This window comes from Coregonus lavaretus (assembly GCF_964263955.1).
Source record: "Coregonus lavaretus genome assembly, chromosome: 36".
NCBI lineage: Eukaryota > Metazoa > Chordata > Actinopteri > Salmoniformes > Salmonidae > Coregonus > Coregonus lavaretus.
Window position 1 is genome coordinate 11,422,560 of NC_140023.1, and position 24,979 is coordinate 11,447,538.

Below are 24,979 nucleotides of genomic sequence, written 5' to 3' on the forward strand. Positions count from 1 at the left end.
TCAACACCATTATCCCATTATCCCAGAAACCCTAGACCCACTCCAATTTGCATACCGCCCCAACAGATCCACAGATGATGCAATCTCTATTGCACTCCACACTGCCCTTTCCCACCTGGACAAGAGGAACACCTACGTGAGAATGCTATTCATTGACTACAGCTCAGCCTTCAACACCGTAGTGCCCTCAAAGCTCATCACTAAGCTAAGGATCCTGGGACTAAACACCTCCCTCTGCAACTGGATCCTGGACTTCCTGACGGGCCGCCCCCAGGTGGTAAGGGTAGGTAACAACACATCTGCCACGCTGATCCTCAACACGGGGGCCCCTCAGGGGTGCGTGCTCAGTCCCCTCCTGTACTCCCTGTTCACCCATGACTGCATGGCCAGGCACGACTCCAACACCATCATTAAGTTTGCCGATGACACAACAGTGGTAGGCCTGATCACCGACAACGATGAGACAGCCTATAGGGAGGAGGTCAGAGACCTGGCTGTGTGGTGCCAGGATAACAACCTCTCCCCTCAACGTGACCAAGACAAAGGAGATGATTGTGGACTACAGGAAAAAAAAGAGGACTGAGCACGCCCCCATTCTCATCGACGGGGCTGTAGTGGAACAGGTTGAGAGCTTCAAGTTCCTTGTTGTCCACATCACCAACGATCTATCATGGTCCAAACACACCAAGACAGTCGTGAAGAGGGCACGACAAAGCCTATTCCCCCCCTCAGGAGACTGAAAAGATTTGGCATGGGTCCTCAGAAAGTTCTACAGCTGCACCATCAAGAGCATCCTGACTGGTTGCATCACCGCCTGGTATGGCAACTGCTCGGCCTCCGACCGCAAGGCACTACAGAGGGTAGTGCGTACGGCCCAGTACATCACTGGGGCCAAGCTTCCTGCCATCCAGGACCTCTATACCAGGCGGTGTCAGAGGAAGGCCCTCAAAATTGTCAAAGACTCCAGCCACCCTAGTCATAGACTGTTCTCTCTGCTACCGCACGGCAAGGGGTACCGGAGTGCCAAGTATAGGTCCAAAAGGCTTCTCAACAGCTTCTACCCCCAAGCCATAAGACTCCTGAACAGCTAATCATGGCTACCCGGACTATTTGCATTGCCCCCCACACCCCCACCCCATATTTTTACGCTGCTGCTACTCTGTTAATGATTTATGCATAGTCACTTTAACTCTACCCACATGTACAGTGGGGAAAAAACGTATTTAGTCAGCCACCAATTGTGCAAGTTCTCCCACTTAAAAAGATGAGAGAGGCCTGTAATTTTCATCATAGGTACACGTCAACTATGACAGACAAATTGAGAAAAAAAAATCCAGAAAATCCCATTGTAGGATTTTTAATGAATTTATTTGCAAATTATGGTGGAAAATAAGTATTTGGTCACCTACAAACAAGCAAGATTTCTGGCTCTCACAGACCTGTAACTTCTTCTTTAAGAGGCCTCTCTGTCCTCCACTCGTTACCTGTATTAATGGCACCTGTTTGAACTTGTTATCAGTATAAAAGACACCTGTCCACAACCTCAAACAGTCACACTCCAAACTCCACAATGGCCAAGACCAAAGAGCTGTCAAAGGACACCAGAAACAAAATTGTAGACCTGCACCAGGCTGGGAAGACTGAATCTGCAATAGGTAAGCAGCTTGGTTTGAAGAAATCAACTGTGGGAGCAATTATTAGGAAATGGAAGACATACAAGACCACTGATAATCTCCCTCAATCTGGGGCTCCACGCAAGATCTCACCCCATGGGGTCAAAATGATCACAAGAACGGTGAGCAAAAATCCCAGAACCACACGGGGGGACCTAGTGAATGACCTGCAGAGAGCTGGGACCAAAGTAACAAAGCCTACCATCAGTAACACACTACGCCGCCAGGGACTCAAATCCTGCAGTGCGAGACGTGTCCCCCTGCTTAAGCCAGTACATGTCCAGGCCCGTCTGAAGTGCATTTGGATGATCCAGAAGAGGATTGGGAGAATGTCATATGGTCAGATGAAACCAAAATATAACTTTTTGGTAAAAACTCAACTCGTCATGTTTGGAGGACAAAGAATGCTGAGTTGCATCCAAAGAACACCATACCTACTGTGAAGCATGGGGGTGGAAACATCATGCTTTTGGGCTGTTTTTCTGCAAAGGGACCAGGACGACTGATCCGTGTAAAGGAAAGAATGAATGGGGCCATGTATCGTGAGATTTTGAGTGAAAACCTCCTTCCATCAGCAAGGGCATTGAAGATGAAACGTGGCTGGGTCTTTCAGCATGACAATGATCCCAAACACACCGCCCGGGCAACGAAGGAGTGGCTTCGTAAGAAGCATTTCAAGGTCCTGGAGTGGCCTAGCCAGTCTCCAGATCTCAACCCCATAGAAAATCTTTGGAGGGAGTTGAAAGTCTGTGTTGCCCAGCGACAGCCCCAAAACATCACTGCTCTAGAGTAGATCTGCATGGAGGAATGGACCAAAATACAAGCAACAGTGTGTGAAAACCTTGTGAAGACTTACAGAAAACGTTTGACCTGTGTCATTGCCAACAAAGGGTATATAACAAAGTATTGAGAAACTTTTGTTATTGACCAAATACTTATTTTCCACCATCATTTGCCAATAAATTCATTAAAAATCCTACAATGTGATTTTCTGGAATTTTTTTTCTCATTTTGTCTGTCATAGTTGACGTGTACCTATGATGAAAATTATAGGCCTCTCTCATCTTTTTAAGTGGGAGAACTTGCACAATTGGTGGCTGACTAAATACTTTTTTTCCCCACTGTACATATTACCTCAACTACCTCAACTAGCCGGTGCCCCCGCACATTGACTCTGCACCGGTACCCCCCTGTATATAGCCTCCCTACTGTTATTTTATTTTACTTCTGCTCTTTTTTTCTCAACACTTTTTTTGTTGTTGTTTTATTTTACTTTTTTATTCAGAAATAAATGCATTGTTGGTTAAGGGCTGTAAGTAAGCATTTCACAGTAATGTCTACACCTGTTGTATTCGGCTCATGTGGCAAATAAAATTTGATTTGATATGTCACTGACAGAAACTCATTGTTGTTGTCCTCCAGTGGCTAGCTAGCTAAAATTGGCCCTTTCCTAAATTAGCCATGGATGGAGATAGGGATTTAGACTAACTTAATTCTCCGTACTGGCCAATTAATATAACAGCGATTCTTATCAACCATAAATTCATACATTGTGCCCCTGGCCTGAGAGGATGGAAGTTCAATATGTAGCTAGATGTAGAAGGCTAATGTTAACTAGTTAATGTTGCCCATGAAAGGAAGTTACCCTAGCGAGCAAGCTTTTTAGCCAGGTAGCCTAAGACAAAAACAATGAAAGTGTGTACTATATGACAGAGTGATCGACCGTTTCTTCAACATGAAAGAGAGGAGGATGGCATTGGCGTTTCTCTACAAATCGGGTGAGTCAACATGTTTTTTCTACTTGCACGAACGTGCGCGCACACACACACAGAGAGAAATCAGAACCATGGACAGCCACATCATATTTAGGTTACGTTGATTGGACTAAATTGTTTTTTATATCTTTTAGTTGTCACTGTATTAGACTAAGCATAGGTAATTTGATGATGTTGAAGTTTAAATGGTGCTGGAATAGTGGAGGCAGCTCCTGTTTTCTTTGCAACTTGCTGTAACTCTTTGTGGTTCCTTGGGACGTCACTACCCCATTGAAGTTAGCGAAACGTGAATTTGGACCAGTCCCTAACAAGTGACAACCCAAACATCAAAATGTAGCTACGAAGCACTACTTTGTAACCTGATATATATTTTTTGTGTCTCTGAAAACATTTGAAATACATTTAAATTTTTTACATTTTAGTCATTTTAGCAGACGCTCTTATCCAGAGCGACTTACAGTTAGTGAGTGCATAATTATTATTTTTTTCGTACTAAATGACAGAGCTTGAGGAATACCCTTTGCCGAAAGCAATAAACACACCAGGAGGTGGGCAGAGCCAAGCACGGGCTAGCGAGATCCTATTGGCGCGTTCTAGCATGTGTTTGCATATTTCCGTTAGGGAACGCCTACTCTGTGAAGTGCGCGTGTGCAACAACTCAATTCGCCTTTGCACTCCTAAACAAGACAATACAATTTTTTTAAAAAAATTGGCAAAGGGTAAAGTCTACAAACCTTTGTGCACTCTGTTTGTAACAGATTCTAGTTTTGGGAACAGAAAACTGTATTGAGGTCAAATGTTTCATTGATGAGAAAATGTGCAGAATATCGGCCAAAATCCATCTAGTTCCATCTTCTCCCACTGCCGGACAATGGGATTCCTCTCACTACCATATTTGGTAGTTAGTGGAAAGACCAAGCGGACGCTTCACATTTACAGTGAAATATCTGTCTCTGTGGTTATAGTGTCCAGTTTTGCTGTAAACCGCCAAGGCAAGTTAGGCTTATAGCCATGCAAAGAGTGCCCTCTTCAGGACAAATAATGAAATGCACAAATAAACTCAAATTCTATGAACGGCTTTTTTCCCTAGCGTTTTCTCCACATTTTATATCGGTCCTTTTCGGTGGATTAAATGACAATACAAATACATCCATAAAAAGGCTAATATCGGCCGGCCTCAAATTTGTAGGGCCTTCTTCTGACACCGCCCGGTATAGAGATTATATTTTTTTGGGTCAGATTAACTAATTATTGTCTTTTGTTAACATTCCAACCTTGTTTAGCATTATCTAGTCCAATTATGCCACGATTCCGCTATTTGTATCCGTTTGCATCACTTTCAATGAGGGACTTTTATTTTGAAGGCGAACCGCAAATTCCACTATTGTGGCTAGTCGTTATTGTAGCTAGCTCCACATAGGTTAACCTACTCAAGAAAACAATCCCATTCCATCCCGACTAACGTTACGATCAACGGTGTTGCATTTATATCGTCTACTTATCAGAATATAAGGGAACCTAAAACGATTTATTTTGAAATTAAGAAGAATATTTTTTTCAGGAAATGTACGCCCGATAGCTACGCCACATTCCTCTGTGATAGCTACAAGTCGCCAATGTGATGTTTTATGGGGTAAGTGTCAACTAGCTAACGTTACAAAGTAGCAAGTGCAAGCAACCACCATTTATACATTGTATCGGGCTACACTATCTATCAACCAGCTATTTTGTATCAGTTGTCATACATGCATTTGTCTCTTTATCTAGTTAGCTATTTAACTAGATTTGCTGCATTGACTGACTAGCTAACTAACATGTTATTCGAGCTAGCTAACACCCCTGTTTAATCTCTAACCTGAGATTGTCAGTTAGCTAGCTCGCGGTGTCAATTGTGATTTCGCGCGACTTCAAACTCACCAACTGTTCGGTCAAACGAATAATCTATGGATTTTATAGCGAATGAACTCGTTGACTAAACTGAAAGCTGTTGTTGACTGACATTTCCATTGAATATCTGGTAGCTAACTAGCTAAAGGAAGCCAGCTTGTTTTAGCAAACTATAACTTGCTATTTTTAGCTGCTTAGCTTAAGCCACACAAGCAATGACTGGAGGAAATAAATGGACACCATAAACCAGGGGTGTCAAACTCATTTTAGCTCAGGGGCCACATGGAGGAAAATCTATTCCCAAGTGGGCCGGACCTGGAAAAATCATGGTATATATAACTTAAAAACAACAACTTCAGATTGTTTTCTTTGTTTTAATACGATCAACATAAAACATAAAGCTGGAGCCTGAGGACAGTGTGTCCAAAATAGTACAAGCACAAAATCACTATTAATCATAAAACACGTCAAGTTTATTTGAAAATTCTAAAGAAAAAGAACACACAATGCCTCAGTGATTAACAGAACTGTTTCACAGATCACAGAACTATATCAGGGTGTCATTTCTCAGGCAGAAATGTAGATAGAAATAATGAAATCCTGTTCCCCAAACAAGTGCAAGAACCACAGAGTCAAGAATAGGTTAAATATACAAATAAAATAAAATCAATTAAAAACAATAGCACATCAACATAAAAACATATAAACATAAAGCTGGAGCCTGAGGACAGTGTGTCCAAAAGCACAACATCACTATTAATCATAAAACACCTCAAGTTATTTGAAAGTTCTGAGGACAAAGAACACACAAAGACACAATGCCTCAGTGATTCACAGAAGTATATCACAGATCACAGAACTATATCAGGGTGTCTCATGCAGCACTTTAAGTGGGGTTGCATAGTTTATTTGACTCCTGATACCTGGCATCTTTTAGCTTTCACCAGCGCATCAATATCAGGCGTCACATCCTGAGTGGCAGCCAACTTCAGGATGTGATTCAAGTGCTTGTGCGTGAGCCTTGAGCGCAGCTTTGTTTTATTTATGCTCATTACAGAGAACTTGCTCACAAAGATATGTGGTTCCAAACATGCACAACAGTTTTGCAGCGAGGGCTGTCAAGTTGGGGTAACCTGGCAAGAGATTCTGATAAAATGTCCAAGCCAGCTGCGGCAAATTTGCCCTTCAAATCCGAGTCACACTGCAAATCTATTATTTCAAGTGGCGAGCAAAAAATGGCGAGCAAAAAACGTTGAAGTCTTTCTCCAGTTCACCAAAAATCTGAAAGCGTTGCTCAAACTCCCGCTTCATGTCTGCCACATGTTGGGTCGCGCACACATTTTTCAGACAGGGGAAGTGAGCTGCATCACCACCGGCGAGTTGCGTCTCCCACAATGACAGCTTCAACTTGAAAGAACGTATGCTGTCATAATACTGCGTGACAACTTTGTTGTGCCCTTGCAGCTGTTTGTTCAAGTTATTCAGGTGCTCTGTAACATCCACCATAAATGCAAGGTCCTGCATCCACTCTGCGGAATGAAATTCTAACACTGGTTTGCCCTTTTCTTCCATGAACTGTTCAATTTCTTCTCGTAAATCAAAGAAACGCCTCAGCACAGCACCTCGGCTTAACCATCTTACCTCAGTGTGGTATGGCAGGCCATAGATGTGGTCTTTCTCTCTGAGAATGCTGTCCAACTGACGGTGATTCAGGCTTCTGGATCGGATGAAATTAACAGTATGGATGACCACCTTCATGACGTTATCCATCTTTAATGACTTGCAACACAAAGCCTCCTGGTGCAAAATACAGTGAAAAGTCAAAAAATCACGTCCTCCATTTGCAGATTGCACTTTCTCTCTGAACTTTGTCACAACGCCTGCTTTTTTCCCGATCATTGAGGGGCGCACCATCTGTAGCCAGGCTGACAGCGCGGGACCAGTCCACTCCGACCCTGTCCAGCGCGCCGACGAGTGCGGTAAAAATATCAGCTGCTGTCGTTGTATCTGTCATCGGCACCAACTCCACGAACTCCTCGGTGACGGTCAATGTGTCATCAACTCCGCGGATGAAAATGGCCAGTTGTGCAACATCTGTAATGTCCGTGCTTTCATCAATTGCAACCGAAAACGCAATAAATGACTTTACTTTTTGCTTCAACTGGCTGTCCAAATCCACTGAAAGATCGGAAATCCTGTCTGCAACTGTGTTTCTTGTCAGGCTGATATTTACAAAAGCCTGAAGCTTTTCAGGGCACACAATCTCCGCTGCCTTCATCATGCATGTTTTTACAAATTCACCCTCACTAAATGGTTTTGAAGCCACTGCGATTTCATTAGCAATGAGGTAGCTAGCTTTCACTGCAGCGTCACTGATGTCTCGGCTGTGAGTAAACACAGACTGCTGTTTCTTCAGACCCGCCAACAGTTCATTCACCTTCTCTCTTCTCTGCTGTCCTTGAAAGTTGTCATATTTGTCGGCATGAAGACTCACATAGTGGCGACGAAGGTTATATTTTTTCAGCACTGCAACATGCTGTGAACACACCAAACATACAGCTTTCCCATTCAATTCCGTGAATAAATAGGAGGATGACCATTTTTCTTGGAACACTCTGCACTCTGCGTCCACTTTTCTCTTTTTTGACAGAGACATATTGGGGCAATGAGGGTGCCAAAGCACATAATGTTAAAAGTAGAAGCCGTAATAAATATCGCAGGCAAAACAAAGTAGCTCATCCGGACTGGCTGCACGTGCTTGACCTACTTGCTCTGCCCCGGTATAAACAGTTTGCTTGCTTAACACAATTGCTATTGCGCCATCCAGTGGACGCAATTGGAACAGCAGTTTATTTTATTGAAAAATTGCACGCATTTTTATACTTTACAAAATCATCTCGCGGGCCGGATTAAACCCGTTTGCGGGCCTGATCCGGCCCGTGGGCCGGACGTTTGACACCCCTGCCGTAGATAAATGCTTCTGTGCATGTGCTTCAGTTTTTCAACGCATATTTCCACCATTTGTGTACCTCTTCAGGATACATCACCATGAGGAGAATGATATTCATATCCATCATTTTTCATTTCTTTGTAGTACAGATGTAATTCTGTTACCGGATGTAAATCTACTTTACTTACTGTAGCCTAGTTCAATAACCAAAACGTTTTTTTTCAAAGTAAAGGTGTCATGTCATAGCTGACACCCCATTCTTTCTGCAGACATCTTTGAATCTTAATTTGGAGCAGATATTTCACAACATTATTGGAAACATGGTCACAAAAAACTGAGGAAGATTTTACCAAAACTCTGTTATCAAACTTTGCATCTGCACAGTTCTTCCAGTGTTATTGTAAAATGTTCAGTGGAAATTGTTAAAATTTGTCCTTGTATGGTTTGTTCAAATTTAAAATCAATGGTTTTTGTTTTGTAACATCAGCATAACTCCGTTCCATGGAATTGCCTTTTACTTTTTGAGACTTGGCATCTTTTTGATTATTGGATGACTAAATTTGTTGATTTTGTTGAATGCTTTTTTGTTTTGAAGAACTCCACAAAAACGATTCTCACAATACAGCTATTCTCTCCTAATCCAACTACACCTATAGCTTAATTGCATAGACACGCCAAATGTTTATCACCTGGAGAATGCTCAATGTAGTCCAAGTTGCTCCCCCTCTTCATTATGAGGCTTCACCAAAGATAATCTATTAAATTGACAAGATAGTCGAGGGACCACACTAACAATGGAAATACATGTCCTCAAAGATGGAACTCCGATATAGTCATTTTTCATTTTTTTTAGTTGCTGAAATGCCACGTGCCCAATTAGATCAGTGCATTCGTAACAACCTAACCATTACAATACATACACTACAGTTCAAAAGTTTGTCACTTAGAAATGTCGTTGTTTTTGAAAGAAATGCAAATATTTTGTCCATTAAAATAACATCAAACTGATCAGAAATACAGTGTAGACATTGTTTATGTTGTAAATGGCTATTGTAGCTGAGATATGGCTTTTTCTTTGCAACTCTGCCTAGAAGGTCAGCATCCCGGAGTCGCCTCTTCACTGTTGATGTTGAGACTGGTGTTTTCCGGGTACTATTTAATGAAGCTGACAGTTGAGGACCTGTGAGGCGTCTGTTTCTCAAACTAGACACTCTAATGTATTTGTCCTCTTGCTCAGTTGTGCACCGGGGCCTCCCACTCCTCTTTCTATTCTGGTTAGAGCCAGTTTGCACTGTCCTGTGAAGGAAGTAGTACACAGCGTTGTACGAGATCTTCAGTTTCTTAGCAATTTCTCGCATGGAATATCCTTAATTTCTCAGAACAAGAATAGACTGACGAGTTTCAGAAAAAGTTATTTGTTTCTGGCCATTTTGAGCCTGTAATCCAGGCTCTGTCGTAGCCGGCTGCGACCGGGAGACCCATGGGGCGGCGCACAATTGGCCCAGTGTCGTCCAGGGTAGGGGAGGGAATGGCCGGCAGGGATGTAGTTCAGTTGGTAGAGCATGGCGTTTGCAACGCCAGGGTTGTGGGTTCGATTCCCACGGGGGGCCAGTATGAAAAATATAAAATAATGTATGCACTCACTAACTGTAAGTCGCTCTGGATAAGAGCGTCTGCTAAAATGACTAAAATGTAAAAATAAATGTAATCGAACCCACAATTACTGATGCTCCAGATACTCAACTAGTCTCAAGAAGTCCAGTTGTATTGCTTCTTTAATCAGCACAACAGTTTTCAGCTGTGCTAACATAATTGCAAAAGTGCTTTCTAATGATCAATTAGCCTTTTAAAATGATAAACTTGGATTAGCAAACACAACGTGCCATTGGAACACAGGACTGATGGTTGCTGATAATGGGCCTCTGTACGCCTATGTAGATATTCCATTAAAAATCAGCCGTTTCCAGCTACAATAGCCATTTACAACATTAACAATGTCTATACTGTATTTCTGATCCATTTGATGTTATTTTAATGGACAAAAAATTGCTTTTCTTTCAAAAACAAGGACATTTGTGACACAAGTGACCCCAAACTTTTGAACGGTAGTATGTATGTATGTATGTGTGTGTGTGTGTGTGTGAATGTATGTGTATATATATATATATATATATACATACATACATACATACATACATACATACATACATACATACATACATACATACATACATACATACATACATACATACAGTGAGGGGAAAAAAGTATTTGATCCCCTGCTGATTTTGTATGTTTGCCCACTGACAAAGACATGATCAGTCTATCATTTTAATAGTAGGTTTATTTGAACAGTGAGAGACAGAATAACAACAAGAAAATCCAGAAAAATACATGTCAAAATGTTATAAATTCATTTGCATTTTAATAAGGGAAATAAGTATTTGACCCCCTCTCAATCAGAAAGATTTCTGGCTCCCAGGTGTCTTTTATACAGGTAACGAGCTGAGATTAGGAGCACACTCTTAAAGGGAGTGCTCCTAATCTCAGTTTGTTACCTGTATAAAAGACACCTGTCTACGGAAGCAATCAATCAATCAGATTCCAAACTTTCCACCATGGCCAAGACCAAAGAGCTCTCCAAGGATGTCAGGGACAAGATTGTAGACCTACACAAGGCTGGAATTGGCTACAAGACCATCGCCAAGCAGCTTGGTGAGAAGGTGACAACAGTTGGTGCGATTATTCGCAAATGGAAGAAACACAAAATAACTGTCAATCTCCCTCGGCCTGAGGCTCCATGCAAGATCTCACCTCATGGAGTTGCAATGATCATGAGAACGGTGAGGAATCAGCCCATAACTACACGGGAGGATCTTGTCAATGATCTTAAGGCAGCTGGGAACATAGTCACCAAGAAAACAATTGGTAACACACTACGCCGTGAAGGACTGAAATCCTGCAGCGCCCGCAAGGTCCCCCTGCTCAAGAAAGCACATATACAGGCCCGTCTGATGTTTGCCAATGAACATCTGAATGATTCAGAGGAGAACTGGGTGAAAGTGTTGTGGTCAGATGAGACCAAAATCGAGCTCTTTGCCATCAACTCAACTCACCATGTTTGGAGGAGGAGGAATGCTGCCTATGACCCAAAGAACACCATCCCCACCGTCAAACATGGAGGTGGAAACATTATGCTTTGGGGGTGTTTTTCTGCTAAGGGGACAGGACAACTTCACTGCATCAAAGGGACGATAGACGTGGCCATGTACCGTCAAATCTTTGGTGAGAACCTCCTTCCCTCAGCCAGGGCATTGAAAATGGGTCGTGGATGGGTATTCCAGCATGACAATGACCCAAAACACACAGCCAAGGCAACAAAGGAGTGGCTCAAGAAGAAGCACATTAAGGTCCTGGAGTGGCCTAGCCAGTCTCCAGACCTTAATCCCATAGAAAATCTGTGGAGGGAGCTGAAGGTTTGAGTTGCCAAATGTCAGCCTCGAAACCTTAATGACTTGGAGAAGATCTGCAAAGAGGAGTGGGACAAAATCCCTCCTGAGATGTGTGCAAACCTGGTGGCCAACTACAAGAAATGTTTGACCTCTGTGATTGCCAACAAGGGTTTTGCCACCAAGCACTAAGTCATGTTTTGCAGAGGGGTCAAATACTTATTTCCCTCATTAACATGCAAATCAATTTATTTTTGACATGCGTTTTTCTGGATTTTTTTGTTGTTATTCTGTCTCTCACTGTTCAAATAAACCTACCATTAAAATTATAGACTGATCATGTCTGTCAGTGGGCAAACTTACAAAATCAGCAGGGGATCAAGTACTTTTTTCCCTCACTGTAACAACACATCCACCACGCTGATCCTTAACACGGGGGCCCCTCAGGGGTGCGTGCTCAGTCCCCTCCTGTACTCCCTGTTCACTCATGACTGCATGGCCAGGCACGACTCCAACACCATCATTAAGTTTTCCAATGACACAACAGTGGTAGGCCTGATCACCGACAACGACGAGTGGTGCCAGGACAACAACCTCTCCCTCAACGCGATCAAGACAAAGGAGATGATTGTGGACTACAGGAAAAAGAAGAGGACTGAGCACGCCCCCATTCTCATCGACGGGGCTGTAGTGGAGCAGGTTGAGAGCTTCAAGTTCCTTGGTGTCCGCATCACCAACAAACTAACATGGTCCAAGCACACCAAGACAGTTGTGAAGAGGGCACGACAAAACCTATTCCCCCTCAGGAGACTGAAAAGATTTGGCATGGGTCCCCAGATCCTCAAAAGGTGATACAGCGGCATCATCGAGAGCATCCTGACCGGTTGCATCACCACCTGGTATGGCAACTGCTCGGCATCCAACCGTAAGGCGCTACAGAGGGTAGTGCGTACAGCCTAGTACATCACTGGAGCCAAGCTTCCTGCCATCCAGGACCTATAAACTAGGCGCTGTCAAGAGGAAGGCCCCAAAAATGGTCAAATACTCGTGCACCCTAGTCATAGACTGTTCTCTCTGCTACCGCACGGCAAGCGGTACCTTAGCACCCAGTCCAGGTCCAAAAGGCTCCTTAACAGCTTTAACCCCCAAGCCATAAGACCGCTGAGCAATGAATCAAATGGCCACCCGGACTATTTACATTGACCACCCCCCCACCCCCCACTGAAGGCGTGGATTTATCTTAATTTGATGCAAATTGCATCATACGGGGATGATTTCTGTATTTTGAAAGTTACATATCTTGAAAATCTGACTGCTGACAAGCAAAACATTTTAGGACTGTGTCAACAATGGGTGGAATTTTCCATTTAATGTTGATAAATCTTCACTGCAACTTCGCTTCACTAGCAAGAAAGCTCTGCAGATGAAGAATATACTATTACCTTTAACCAGTCTGTGATAAACAGATGTTTGCATTTTATTGTTTTAGGCATAAATCGATTGGTGATGAGAAGTTTACAGTACATTCAGGGTTTAGGAAAGTAAAAGTTTAGCATCTGGATGCCTGTCAAACCGGTTACTGTGTTTTCAGGATTTGAGTAAAAAAACAAGAATGTTATTTTAATTTACATTTGCATCATTTAGCAGACACTCTTATCCAGAGCGACTTCAATTTCATGCTGGATAATTTTCCAGAAGGAACTTCAGTTGTGGCAAGTCGGATAGATGCCCCTTGACTTATTCCATATTTCGTTACAGCCTGAATTCAAATTGAATTAAATAGATTTTTTTTCTCATCCATTTACACACAATACCCCATAATGACAAAGTAAAAACCTTTTTAGAAGTTTTTGCAAATGTATTGAAAATGAAATATGGAAATATCTACTTTACATAAGTATTCACACCCCTGAGTCAATGCATGTTACAATCACCTTTGTCAGCTGTGAGTCTTTCTGGGTAAGTCTCTAAGAGCTTTGCACAGCTGGATTGTACAATATTTGCCCATTTTATTATTTTCGAAATTCTTCAAGCTCTGTCGTATTGGTTGTTGATCATTGTTAGACGACCATTTTCAAGTCTTGCCATAGATTTTCAAGCAGATTTAAGTCAAAACTGTAACTCGGCCACTCAGGAACATTCACTGTCTTCTTGGTAAGCAATCCCTGTGTAGATTTGGCCTTGTGTTTTAGGTTATTGTCCTGCTGAAAGGTGAATTAATCTCCCAGTGTCTGGTGGAAAGCAGACTGAACCAGGTTTTCCTCTACGATTTTGCCTGTGTGTGGCTCGATTAAGTTATTTTTTTTAATCCTGAAAAACTCCCCAGTCCTTAACGATTACAAGCATACCCAAAACATGATGCAGCCATCACTATGCTTGAAAATATGGAGAGTGGTACTCAGTAATGTATTGGATTTACATTTTACATTTTTGTCATTTATCCAGAGTGCATACATTTATTTTTTTATTTTTTATACTGGCCCCCCATGGGAATCGAACCCACAACCCTGGCATTGCAAACGCCATGCTCTACCAACTGAGCTACATCCCTGCCGGCCATTCCCTCCCCTACCCTGGACGACGCTGGGCCAATTGTGCGCCGCCCCATGGGTCTCCCGGTCGCGGCCGGCTACGACAGAGCCTGGATTCGAACCAGGATCTCTAGTGGCACAGCTAGCACTGCGATGCAGTGCCTTAGACCACTGCGCCACTCGGGAGAATGTCTGGATTTGCCCCAAACATAACACTTTGTATTAAGGACAAAAAGTGAATAGCTTTGCCACATTTTTTGCAGTATTACTTTAGTGCCTTGTTGCAAACAGGATGCATATTTTGGAATATTTTTTATTCTGTACAGGCTTCCTTTTCGCTATGTCAATTAGGTTAGTATTGTGGAGTAACTATAATGTTGTTGATCCATCCTCAGTTTTCTCCTATCACAGCCATTCAACTCTGTAACTGTTTTAAAGTCACCATTGGCCTCATGGTGAAATCCCTGAGCGGTTTCCTTCCTCTCCGGCAACTGAATTAGGAAGGACACCTGTGTCTTTTGTAGTGACTGGGTGTATTGATACACAATCCAAATAATTAATAATTTCACCACGCTAAATAGGATATTCAATGTCTTAAAAAAAAAAAAATTCATCTACCAATAGGTGCCCTTCTTTGCGAGGCATTGGAAAACCTACCTGGTCTTTGTGGTTGAATCTGTGTTTGAAATTCACTGCATGACTGAGGGTCCTTACAAATAATTGTATGTGCGGGGTACAGAGAACAGGTAGTCATTAAAAAATTATGTTAAAACCATTGCACATAGTGAGTCCATGCAGCTTATTATGTGACTTGCTAAGCAAATTATTCCTCCTGAACTTTAATTAAGCTTGCCATAACAAAAGGGTTAAATACTTATTGACTCCAGACATTTCAGCTTTTCATTTTTACTTAATTTGTAAATATTTCGACAAACATAATTCCACTTTGACATTGTGGGTCATTGTGTGTAGGCCAGTGACAAAAATATAAATTTTATCCATTATAAATTCAGGCTGTAACACCACAAAATGTGGAAAGAGTCAGGGGGTGTGAATACTTTATGAAGGCACTGATATATATATATATATATATATATTAACATGCACCATTGAATTAATGTACTCAACGAAACAAGGATCAGTCCCCTATGTTGTAAAACATGAAAAAACTACTGCATGTGGAGTAACTTGCTTTGGAATAATGTTCCTCGACTTGGTTGCCGGTTTTGATTGCAAAGGGGAATTTGTGTTTCCACATACTCACTTCCTCCATATTAATATCATGTTCTTCAATCTCTTATCTTCTGTCTAGGTCAACATATAGGCTTTTTGTCTTAGGTTTTGTGCATATGCTGTACTATACTGTAAAACAGGTTTTTATGCTGTCCTTTGGGTGGTGTGTGTGTGTGTGTGTGTGTGTGTGTACACGTGTACGTGTGTGTGTACGTGTACGTGTGTGTGTACGTGTGGACCTGACATGGTCATAATTGAATCATGAATTCACGGGTGGGTTCCTCATTAAAGGATGGCACCTGCGAGCATTTGTTATTCTGCTGTTAAGCTCTGCAGAGTATTCAAGGCAAACAGACTCATCAGTGGTGTATTCACTAGGAACAAAATGGAAGCAAACGGAACGAAACTGGGAGGGACCTACCTGAATTTGTCCAATAGAAACTGTAGTTTCCGCTGCAAAATGTTTTGCTTCTGTGCAAAACATTTTGCTAGAGTACGCAACTTATGAGTACACCCCAGGTCTCATCCTGACCAGGTGACAGTATTCATGTACAAATGTGTTGTAATAATTTGCCTGATATGCTTTATTATAGGCTTATCACTGCTGAAGCACAGCTTTGTTCTGTATTGATCCCTGTACTTGGTTGAGAACCTAATCGGTTTGCAGATGGGTTAGCTGACAACGTCAAACAATGTTCACGCTTCAGTGGTGCATAAGTCCGTGAGTTGTTGTGATTCTGGATGGCCAGTTAACTACCAACAATGACAAGAAACTGCCATGTGGGGAATCGTAAGTGACTCTTTCAGCTAGTTTAATCTTGTTCTTGATACCATGTCTTGTTTTGAGGTGTTTTGACTGATTTCATGTCAATGAAATGCTAATGCTAATATTGCAAACATTCTCTAGCTAGCTAACCAACAACTGTAAAAATGTATTTCAGACAACAAGTGCTCAATGTGCAAATGTATTTGTTTTCAATAAATATTGGAGACGAAATATACACTGAACAAAAATATAAACGCAACATGCAGCAATTTCAAAGATTTTACTGAGTTACAGTTCATATAAGGAAATCAGTCAATTGAAATAAATTAATTAGGCCCTAATCTATGGATTTCACATGACTGGGAATACAGATATGCATATGTTGGTCACAGATACCTTCAAAAAGAAAAGTAGGGGCTTGGATCAGAAAACCAGTCAGTATCTGGTGTGACCACCATTTGCCTCATGCAGCGTGACAAATCTCCTTCGCATAGAGTTGATCAGGCTGTTGATTGTGGTCTGTGGAATGTTCTCCCACTCCTCTTCAATGGCTGGGCGAAGTTGCTGGATATTGGTGGGAACTGGAACATGCTGTCGTACATGTCGATCCAGAGCATCCCAGACATGCTCAATGGGTGACATGTCTGGTGAGTATGCAGGCCATGGAAGAACTGGGACATTTTCATCTTCCAGGAATTGTGTGGTGATCCTTGCGACATGGAGCCGTCGTGCATTATCATGCTGAAACATGAGGTGATGGCGGCGGATGAATGGCATGACAATGGGCCTCAGGATCTCGTCACGGTATCTCTGTGGTTGTGCAAACCCACAGTTTCATCAGCTGTCTGGTGGCTGGTATGAGTCGATCCCGCAGGTGAAGAAGCCAGATGTGGAGGTCCTGTGCTGGCGTGGTTACACGTGGTCTGCGGTTGTGAGGCCGGTTGGACATACTACCAAATTCTCTAAAATGAAGTTGGTAGAGAAATAAACATTCAATTCTCTGGCAACAGCTCTGGTGGACATTCCTGCAGTCAGCATGCCAATTGCACGCTCCCTCAACTTGAGATATCTCTGGCATTATGTTGTGTGACTGCACATTTTAGAGTGACCTTTTATTTTCCCCAGCACAAGGTGCACCTGTGTCATGATCATGCTGTTTAATCAGCTTCTTGATATGCTACACCTGTTAGGTGGATGGATTGTCTTGGCAAAGGAGAAATGCTCATTAACAGGGATGTAAAGAAATTTGTGCAGAAAATTCAGTGAGAGATATATGCTTTTTGTGCGTATGGAAAATGTCGGGGATCTTTTATTTCAGCTCATGAAACATGTTGCCTTTATATTTTTGTTCAGTGTAGTGTACATGTTGTAAACAATCTAAGCCAACCCCGTCTGTTTTGCCCCATAGTTGCGCACATGTTGGTTTTGTTGCTAAACAACCAACCTATCTATACCATCTACTATTTGGGATTTTAGTCCTTGGTTTCACCAGGGATAGCAGTTGAAGTTTCCATACAGCGTCTAGCCATACATTGATCTCCATGTGCCAATGAGTCGGCTATGATTAGTGATGGGGGGGGGAAATCGATAGGTACATATCGGGATATTATGTTTCGCAATGTTATTTTTGCTTTACTTGGCTCTACCTGCACCAAGACTCCAGTATTTTGCCTTCATATCTCGTTCTACATGTTTTTATAGGGAGCCAATTTGTTTTCTGCACTTATAACCATGAGTGATGAAAACTATTTTTCTCAAGGCTCGCTCTTGTCCCTTTGCATTAGACATGTTTGAGCAATTTGTTTGGAACATGGAATCGCAATAAAATCACAGTATCGAATTGCAATACATATCATATCGGCACCTAAGTATTGTGATAATATTGTATCGTGAGGTCCCTGGCAATTCCCAGCCCTAGCTAAGATGTGACCATACAGCCCTATATTGCTCTTTTAAGTTAAGCTACTACTGAAAGGAAAAATACTGTAGCAGAGACTGTTTTATAGATTCTGTCTCACATCTACCATCGCTGCTGCTGGGGGAACTATGTTTAATGATCGTATTTGGGAGAAGGGAAGTTGTAGGCTAGACTATTGTACAGCACTGTGTCCTCATTATTTGCCTATTTACTAGAGTGAGATCCTAAAAAATGTTATGCTAGCACCTGTCGATGAAAGGGTTATCCAATTTGGTGATTTACAACTGTATTTTGTAATTGCGCTGTAAATCCATTTACAGTAATGCTTTTTAAATACATTTGACTGTCAGATTTGCATGAAACCAAACAAACAGGTTCAAGGGTTGGTATTTTCCTCGAATCTTATCTCTTTTAATGGTGAATTCTTAGCCTGGTTATCTGCCATGATTAAAGGTGTGATATTCCTCTGTGACATCAGCACATGCTCTTTCCCAGAGGCCAGCGTGTTACCTCTGCTATCTGTAATCAGACACCATTACACAACATACAGATTCGTGATTTGCTGTTCCGAACCCACTGTCTTCAGCTGTTAAGCCTGGCAGATTGATTAAAGCACTGACGCTTCCTCCACCACTGCCGCCACTGCTTTCTGATCTCATCAGGCCAGTACATCATTCACTATCACATGTGGCTGATGCACCCATTCAAGCCACTGTCAGCTCAGGACAGGAAACACACGATACCACACATAGCGCGCAACAACGACTTGTTGCATTTGGATGAACTGGCCTGAGCGTCTGAATGTATTGGGTGAATTCAGGATAGACCAACCCATTGAATAGGCTACTTAGTATGTGTTCAGGGTTAGCTTTGTTAGTGAAAGTAGAAAGGGATACTGAAAATAATTCAGTGCTGCTTTATTTATGCCCTCAACAGACATTAAATTATATTTTATTGCAATGTCTTGAACTGTTACAAATTTGCACCGCTCTTGGAAACCCGCACTCAACCCAGATAATCTGGCCCTCATACCTTTGTCTGGGCATTGACAGAAGAAGCTTAGAAACTTATATTTTTCCAGGAAATTTGGAAAGGTGGAGGATGAACACTTCAATGTCAGTGTCCAGAGGAGGTGTTTTTTTTCCTGGTTCTAAGGGAGGAAGGTTGAACTGAAGTCAAGGAGAGTGAGAAATCGCATGGAAAAGACCCCTGTTGATAGGGCTGGAAGCTGCTAAAAATCAGGGGAAAATGCAACTATAGCAAGCTGTGCTTGTGGAAGATGGGTAGTTAATACCACAACAGAGAAATGCTAACTAACACTAAAAGCATTGCTCCAATGAACTGTTCTAAATTTGATGCTGGCTTCTAACTTCAGGAAAAAGCTTTTACTAACTAAAACTACTCTAGGAGACTGAAAAGATTTGGCATGGGTCCTCAGATCCTCAAAAAATTCTACAGCTGCACCATCGAGAGTATCCTGACTGGTTGCATCATCGCCTGGTATGGCAACTGCTTGGCCTCCGACCGCAAGGCACTACAGAGGGTAGTGCGTACGGCCCAGTACATCACTGGGGCCAAGCTTCCTGCCATCCAGGACCTCTATACCAGGCGGTGTCAGAGGAAGGCCCTCAAAATTGTCAAAGACTCCAGCCACCCTAGTCATAGACTGTTCTCTCTGCTTCCGCACGGCAAGCGGTACCGGAGTGCCAAGTCTAGGTCCAAAATACTTCTCAACAGCTTCTACCCCCAAGCCATAAGACTCCTGAACAGCTAATCATGGCTACCCGGACTATTTGCACTGCCCCCCACCCCATCCTTTTTACGCTGCTGCTACTCTGTTAATTATTTATGCATAGTCACTTTAACTCTACCCACATGTACATATTACCTCAACTACCTCAACTAGCCGGTGCCCCCGCACATTGACTCTGCAACGGTACCCCCCTGTATATATATAGCCTCCCTACTGTTATTTTATTTTACTTCTGCTCTTTTTTTTCTCAACACTTTTAGTTTTGGTCGTTTTATTTTTAAAAAAATTGTTAAAAATAAATGCACTGTTGGTTAAGGGCTGTAAGTAAGCATTTCACTGTAATGTCTGCACCTGTTGTATTCGGCGCATGTGACCAATACAATTTGATTTGATTTGATTTGAAAGTGACCTTAGACTGGCAAACTTGTACCTCTAAAAGGTCATTGTACTCTGTTATCTTAGTGGATTCATTACTTCCGACATGGGGGCGACAGAAGGCCACAAGACACATACATTGTTTTCAGGATCCTGTAATTGACCTCAATTGCCAATTTCATCTCAGAAACAGGATAAATGCAATCATGCAGCAGATCGATAGCTCTGCAGTGGATGCAGATTTGATTTGATTGCTTATTCTCATTTGTATTGAAAACCTCAGATGACAACCCATATACAGTCACATTATCTATCTTGTTTGAGTTTGTCAAAAGTACCAATGGCCTTGTGCATTATCATGAAAGAAGGAAGCTTACTTATTTTAACGACTTACTATTTTGCAGCCAAGATGGAAACCTGTTCCCTTTTTATTTCCTGGAAGAATAAAAAGCTACACCCCTATCAGGCCCGTATAGTATGAATTGTAGAAACGTTCATATATCCTCCTCTTTGAAGGCTCAGTCTTTTCATGTATTCTATTGTGAAAGTTTGACAATTGAGGGTTTGCTGAAAGACTAAAGAGGGACCTTATTGCACGTCTCAGTCACTTCCCATACATGAATACATGAAAAGACTGAGCCGTCAAAGAGGAGGATATATGAACGTTTCTACAATTCATACTATACGGGCCTGATAGGGGTGTAGCTTTTTATTCTTCCAGGAAATAAAGTTGTCCCAGAATGTAACCGATCCCCAACATTGGCCACTTTAGCCGATAACTCTCGCTCCACAGTGCTGGAGAACCTTCACATAAAAAAAGCCTGAACAAAGAGACTTTGTCTAATGCTTCTATAAGTAGCTTCTGTGTTGTATGAGGCTGCAGGTGGTGTTTAAAGCCTTCAAGGCAGTTTCACACACAAGCCTACTTCATACAAACTAGTAGGCCTATACCAGAATAGATTTTGGGGAAACAGTCTATTATAGTAATATGTAAAGTATCCCAACACATCAGAACACTTGACCTCATGAAAGGCCTCAGGAGGTCTAGTTCATGTTTGCTATAACAAGTGTTACGTGTGTGGTGTGTGTGTCAACTCGCTCTACCCAACGGCGTTCAACTGCAGCTGCTTGCTGTTAATTTTCACCCTGGTATCGCCAACTGTCAACTGGCCAAGTATGTTGGGTAAAATGCATTCTATGTGGCTTTGTGGGCCAGGTAGTAGGCTAAGTGATACAGGTGAGAGAATAGTGTTCACATGTTTTATTCACCATTGTTCTCGGAAGGTAAAGTTCCGTAATGGAAGATTACTGTTTCAAATAAAGCATTGTCTCAGAAAAGTGAAAACACCAAGGGGGAAGGAGGAGGGGAAAGCAAACAAAAGGGTTGCTCGAATAGGTTTCCATGACTGAATGTCATTTTGACATTGTTAAGTAATGTCGGTTGCGGTGACTCATGTTGATTCAACATGTTCAAACAGATATACTGTAGGCATAGAAAGAGGATACATGATAGGCTAACAGTTGAAATGTGCTGTATTTGCAAACAGACTGTCTATAGAATGTATCTATATGGCACAAATAAGCCTAGCTTATTGGTTCAAGTTTAGTTACCTGAAGAACATTTTAAATTCCTTCCTTCATGTGTTTGAGCCGTGGTGATAAGACTGTGTGGCCTAGGTGAGACGTTAAGACAATTAGTTCTATATCAGGAGCTGACCCGTTTTCCAATCCCAAAGAGCCCTCCCCAGTGTGTTTTCTACTATGTGTATCCAGCTCCCTGCACTATGTTTACTGTGTACTTGTTCTGTTTCTGGATGCCTGTGTTTCCACCACTTGACAACATGTACCAATGATATCCATTGTGCTTCCTGTTCAAATAAAGTATGCATAAGTTAAATGGATGGAGATCAGATCATTTTGTGTTTTGCGGACACACGCTAGCTCAGAATGGGTGGGGATCAGGGACTCCGTTCAAGCCAGAGAGCAATAAACAGAGAAACCAAGGGGGAAGGAGGAGGAGACTGAGAAAGAGAAAGCCTTGTTCAGAGGAACAGCTTCAGAGCTGTTCTTTCTCTCTCAGAGCCACATGTGTTTGTGATTAGTGCAGTTAAAAGAATGAAGAGAATGCACAGGGGAGATAGGGGTAAGTCCTATGGCACAGGTGCCGTTTGCGTACATAATTACTTCTCAGATCGGGAATTTTGGAACCTGGGGGAATTAATGTGACGCTTCAACAACCTTCCAACCAAGGTTTTTATAGTTTAGAGATTTTTCTTTGAAATTCAGTTTAGTTTCAGTTAGATTTAAGATCTGATTTACTCGTTTTATTTAGTTAATGTTTTATAAAAAACATGTATATTACGTTTTTATGTTATTTGGATGCATATCTGTATTCCCATTCATGTGAAATACATAGATTAGTGCCTAATGAATTAATTTTAATTGACTGATTTCCTTATGAACTGTAACTCAATAAAATCATTAGTTGTTGCATTTATATATCTTATATATGTATGTGTGTGTATATATATATATATATATATATATATATATATATATATATATATATATATATATATATATATATATACATACATATACATACAGTACCAGTCAAGAGTTTAGCCACACCTACTCATTCAAAGGTTTTTCTTTTCTTTTTTACTATTTTCTACATTGTAGAATAATAGTGAAGACATCAAAACTATGAAATAACACATATTGAATCATGGAGTAACCAAAAAAGTGTTAAACAAATCAAAATATATTTAATATTTGAGATTCTTCAAATAGCCACCCTTTGCCTTGATAACAGCTTTGCACACTCTTGGCATTCTCTCAACCAGCTTCACCTGGAATGCTTTTCCAACAGTCTTGAAGGAGTTCCCACATATGCTTAGCACTTGTTGGCTGCTTTTCCTTCACTCTGACGTCCGACTCATCCCAAACCATCTAATTTCCACCGGTCTAATGTCCATTGCTCGTGTTTCTTGGCCTAAGCAGGTGTCTTCTTCTTATTGGTGTCCTTTAGTAGTGGTTTCTTTGCAGCAATTCGACCATGAAGTCCTGATTCACACAGTCCCCTCTGAACAGTTGATGTTGAGATGTGTCTGTGAGTTTAATTCTGTGAAGCATTTATTTGGGCTGCAATTTCTGAGGCTGGTAACTCTAATGAACTTATCCTCTGCAGCAGAGGTAACTCTGGGTGTTCCATTCCTTTGGTGGTCCTCATGAGAGCCAGTTTCATCATAGCGCTTGATGGTTTTTGCAACTGCAAGTTCTTGAAATGTTCCGTATTGACTGACCTTCATCTCTTAAAGTAATGATGGACTGTCATTTCTCTTTGCTTATTTGAGCTGTTCTTGTCATAATATGGACTTGGTCTTTTACCTAAATAGGGCTATCTTCTGTATACCCCCCATACCTTGTCACAACACAACTGATTGGCTCAAACGCATTAAGAAGGAAATAAATTCCACGAATTAACTTTTAAGAAGGCACACCTGTTAATTAAAATGCATTCCAGGTGACTACCTCATGAAGCTGGTTGAGAGAATGCCAAGAGTGTGCAAAGCTGTCATCAAGGCAAAGGGTGGCTTTTTGAAGAATCTCAAATATAAAATCTTCTTTGATTTGTTTAACACTTTTTTTGGTTACTATATGATACCATATGTGTTATTTCATAGTATTGATGTCTTCACTATTATTCTACAATGTAAAAAATAGTAATAATAAAGAAAAACCCTTGAATGAGTAGCTGTGTCCAAACTTTTGAATGGTAGTGTGTATGTATGTATGTATGAACAGTTGAAGTCAGAAGTTTACATTAAAACTTGTTTTTCAACCACTACACATATTTCTTGTTAACAAACTATACTTTTGGCAAGTCGGTTAGGACATCTACTTTGTGCATGACACAAGTAATTTTCCAACAATTGTTTACAGACAGATTATTTCACTTATAATTCACTGTATCACAATTCCAGTGGGTCAGAAAATTCAAGAAAATGATGTCAAGAAGCCACTGCTCCAAAACCGCCATAAAAAAGCCAGACTACGGTTTGCAACTGCACATGGGGACAAAGATCGTACTTTTTGGAGAAATATCCTCTGGTCCGATGAAACAGAAATAGAACTGTTTGGCCATAATGACCATCGTTATGTTTGGAGGAAAAAGGGGGCTGCTTGCAAGCCGAAGAACGCCATCACAACCGTGAAGCACGGTGTTGGCAGCATCATGATGTGGGGGTGCTTTGCTGCAGGAGGGACTGGTGCACTTCACAAAATAAATGGCATCACGAGGAAGGAAAATTATGTGGATATATTGAAGCAACATCTCAAGATATCAGTCATGAAGTTAAAGCTTGGTCGCAAATGGGTCTTCCAAATGGACAATGACCCCAAGCATACTTCCAAAGTTGTGGCAAAATCGCTTAAGGACAACAAAGTCAAGATATTGGAGTGGCCATCACAAAGCCCTGACCTCAATCCTATAGAACATTTGGTGGCAGAACTGAAAAAGTGTGTGTGAGCAAGGAGGCCTACAAACCTGACTCAGTTACACCAGCTCTGCCAGTGGGAATGGGCCAAAATTCACCCAACTTATTGTGGGAAGCTTGTGAAAGGCTACCCGAAACGATTCACCCAAGTTAAACAATTTAAAGGCAAT

General features: G+C 41.6%; 1 protein-coding gene across 2 annotated transcripts in view; it reads left to right on the plus strand.

Annotated features, from left to right (window-relative positions):
* Positions 1 to 4,894: 4,894 nt before the first annotated feature.
* The window catches only part of LOC311110907 (phosphatidylcholine:ceramide cholinephosphotransferase 1-like), a 33,045-nt gene continuing 12,960 nt past the window's right edge, over positions 4,895 to 24,979 (plus strand). The window contains exon 1 of one of the 2 annotated variants that reach the window (XM_084153535.1): positions 4,895 to 5,081. The gene's annotated coding sequence lies outside the window, so the exon portion shown is untranslated. Of the gene's footprint in view, positions 5,082 to 22,368; positions 22,454 to 24,979 lie in introns of those variants that run through there. The other variant, XM_084153536.1, reaches the window with a different exon arrangement.